The sequence below is a fragment of the Macaca mulatta genome, chromosome 14 (genome assembly GCF_049350105.2).
Source record: "Macaca mulatta isolate MMU2019108-1 chromosome 14, T2T-MMU8v2.0, whole genome shotgun sequence".
NCBI classification, from domain to species: domain Eukaryota; kingdom Metazoa; phylum Chordata; class Mammalia; order Primates; family Cercopithecidae; genus Macaca; species Macaca mulatta.
The window spans coordinates 46,131,536-46,135,138 of NC_133419.1; the positions used below are offsets into that span (position 1 = coordinate 46,131,536).

The window sequence follows — 3,603 nt, forward strand, 5'->3', positions numbered from 1 at the left end:
GCACAAGCATATCCTCTGCTTAGCTGATCAGCTGATCCATGTAATGGGGATGATGAAAGAGCATTTGTTTATTTATTTACTCATTCATTCATTTGGTGAGTCATCAAACATTCCTTCAGAGGCTTCTCTGGGTCAGCTCTGTGGTAGGTCCTGAGGCTCCAGCCATGACCTCTATGGCCTGGCCCTGGCATATGGAGGCCTGAGATCTACCTGGGACAGACTCTGGAAGACTGCTTTATGGCCGTGGCCATCTCATCAGCAAGTAGGGAGCTATGGGAAACTGCAACCATCTGAGGGGTCAGCAATGGCATGGCTGCCTCCAAGGTATGTCTGTGTCACCTCTGTTGAAGACTATGTTTGCCACTTTGAGTGGCCCATGGGACAAATTGTCTTTCTCCATAGAAGGGGCCACCTCTGCAGCCCTGTAGTTGATAGTAAGTCAAGTGAGCAGGGATTTCATTCTGCCCTGCCATGCAATGTCAGTTTATGACTTTGGATACAACCTTTCTGCTCCCTGGGCTCTGGGCACCCATCTGTCACAGCAAGAACTGCAGAAGACAAACGTTCCTACAACCTTCTCTTGTACTAGACCCATCCTCATTACGTTTGCCCTATACTCCCCTGCCACCTTGATTTTCTGCATTTTATTTAAGTTACCTGTGTGATGCTTAGTGTGAGCTGGGACATGTTGTAAGTGCTTACATGAACTAACTCATGAAGTGGGTACTACTGTTATTCCTTAAAGATAAAGAAACCACAGCACAGTGAAGTATTTACCCACTGTCCCATAGCTAGTAAGTGTGGTACTGGGAATCTGACCATGCATCTGTATTCAGAGTTCATTCTCTTAACTACTATACTATGCTGCTTCTCTTAACAATTTTCTTTAAACTGATTAATTTTTTTTTTTTTTTTTGAGACGGAGTCTTGCTATGTCACCCAGGCTGGAGTGCAGTGGCCAGATCTCAGCTCACTGCAAGCTCCGCCTCCCGGGTTTACACCATTCTCCTGCCTCAGCCTCCCGAATAGCTGGGACTACAGGTGCCCGACACCACACCCGGCTAGTTTTTTTTGTATTTTTTAGTAGAGACTGGGTTTTACCGTGTTAGCCAGGATGGTCTCGATCTCCTGACCTCGTGATCCGCCCGTCTCGGCCTCCCAAAGTGCTGGGATTACAGGCTTGAGACTGATTCACTTTTTTAACATTATTTTTAAAAAACCATTATGACCACTAATCGAAAACCTATATGACTTGCCATAAATAGAAGAGACATTAAAATGCATGACTATTACATTTAAAACCCAATATTCCTCCAAGTGACTCCTAAGATCATCTCTCAGACCACTGGGGACACTTGGGGACACCTGGGGAGGAAGCACTAATGGCTTTTCTGACACTTTAGGTACCTGCAGGCCTTCCAGGAAGAAGCTTGGGGGCAGACAGCCTTTATGCCTCTCTGGCCCTCCTCTCCTGCCTACAATAGTGCCACTCAGCAATATGCAATGTAAAGGCTTCAAGGAACTTGGTTACCACCAGCCTGGGGCTTCAATGGCTCACTCTCAATCCCTGGGCATGATGCATCCACTCAGGGGCTGGTGACAGCCTAGTCAGAGGCTTCTTTTGCTCTCTGGTTTCTGGAGCAACAACCCATTGGAGGTATGTCCAATCCCTGCCAGAGTAATGGACAAGTCTCCACTGTCTCCAGTGATGCCAGCAGAAACTGCAGGGGCAGGAGGTGGAGTGGGTGTGGATCCCAGCATGGCTCCTGGGTTTCTGCCAGGAAGGTATTCTGAGGATAGCAATCTGTGAATTCCACCACTCATGCTCCTGAACCCACACCAGCTCTTCATTAGAAAACCAAGACTTGATTAAACAGTTGCAGGCATAGTGGACTTGTCATCATCTTTTGAGGTCTCAGCCTCTTCTCACTGCATTTACCCATTTGCTCTGAGCTTCATAAAGCCAAAACTGGCTAGACCTTCTTCCTTTGCACCTGCCTGTAGCCATGTCATTGTGACTCCACCATGTTCAAGGTACGCCTGGTCCAGGGCTCCATCCTGAAGAATGTGTTGGAGGCCCTCAAGGACCTCATCAGTGAGGCCTGTCGGGACATTAGCTCAAGCAGCTGAATGTGCACGGCATAGACTCGTCCTGCATCTCCTCGGGGCAAGTCACCCACTGCTCCAAGGGCTTCAATACGTGCTGCTGCGACTGCAACCTGGCCATAGGCATGAACCTCACCAGTATGTTCAAAATACTACACTGTGCTGGCAATGAAGATGTCATGACATTAGGAGCTGAAGATAATGCAGACACCTTAGCCACTAGTATTTGAAGCACTAAATCAGGAGAAAGTTTCAGATTATAAAATGAAGCTAATGGATTTGGATGCTGAACAACTTGGAATTCCAGAACAAGAGTACAGCTGTGTAGTAAAGATGCCTGCTGGTGAATTTGCATGCATATGCCGAGATCTCAGTCATACTGGAGATGCTGTAGTAATTTCCTGTGCAAAAGATGGAGTGAAATTTTCTGCAACTGGAGAACTTGCAAATAGAAACATTAAATTGTCACAAATAAGTAATGTTGATAAAGAGAAGGAAGCTGTTACCATAGAGATGAAAGAACTAGTTCAGTTAACTTTTGCACTGATGTACCTGAACTTCTTCACAAAAGCCATTCCATGCTCTTCTACAGTGACACTCGATATGTCTGCAGATGTACCCCTTATAGAGTATAACATTGCTAATATGGGACTTTTCTTTTTTTTTTTTTTTTTTTTTTTTTTTTTGAAACTGAGGCTCACTCTGTCACTCAGGTTGGAGTGCTTTGGCGCGATCTCAGCTCACTGCAACCTCCGCCTCCCAAGTTCAAGCGATTCTCCTGCCTCAGCCTCCCAAGCAGCTGGGACTATAGGCATGTGCCACCACGCCCAACTAATTTTGTATTTTTAGTAGAGACAGGATTTCTCCATATTGGTCAGGCTGGTCTTGAACTCCTGACCTCAGGTGATCCATCCTCCTCGGCCTCCCAAAGTGTTCAGATTACAGGCATAAGCCACTGTGCCCGGGCAATATGGGACATTTAAAGTAAATACTACTTGCCTCCCAATATTGAAAATGAAGAAAGATCTTAGGCATTCTTAAAATTCAAGAAAATAAAACTAAGCTCTTTCAGAACTGCTTCTGAGATGCCAGTATACAATAAAGTCTTTTCTGTCACCAAATTTATGCTTCTGAGTACATACGTAAGTATAACTTTCTGTAAATAACCTATTTTTCTCTATTCTCTATAATTTCTTTTTTTAAAATCATACTTTAAGTTCTGGGATACTTGTGCAGAACATGCAGGTTTGTTACGTAGGTATACATGTGGCATGGTGGTTTGCTGCACCCATCAACCCATCATCTAGATTTTAAACCATGCAAGCATTAGGTATTTGTCCTAATGCTCTCTCTCTGCTTCCCCCAACCCCCCAACAGGCCCCAGTGTGTGATGTTCCCCTCCCTGAGTCCATGTATTCTCATTGTTCAACTCCCACTTATGAGTGAGAACATGTGGTGTTTGCTTTCCTCTTCCCGTGTTAGTTTCCTTAGGATAAT

General features: G+C 45.2%; 1 pseudogene; it reads left to right on the forward strand.

Annotated features, from left to right (window-relative positions):
• The first annotated feature begins 2,025 nt into the window (after positions 1-2,025).
• Positions 2,026-3,137, forward strand: LOC707283 (proliferating cell nuclear antigen-like; annotated as a pseudogene).
• Positions 3,138-3,603: the final 466 nt, after the last annotated feature.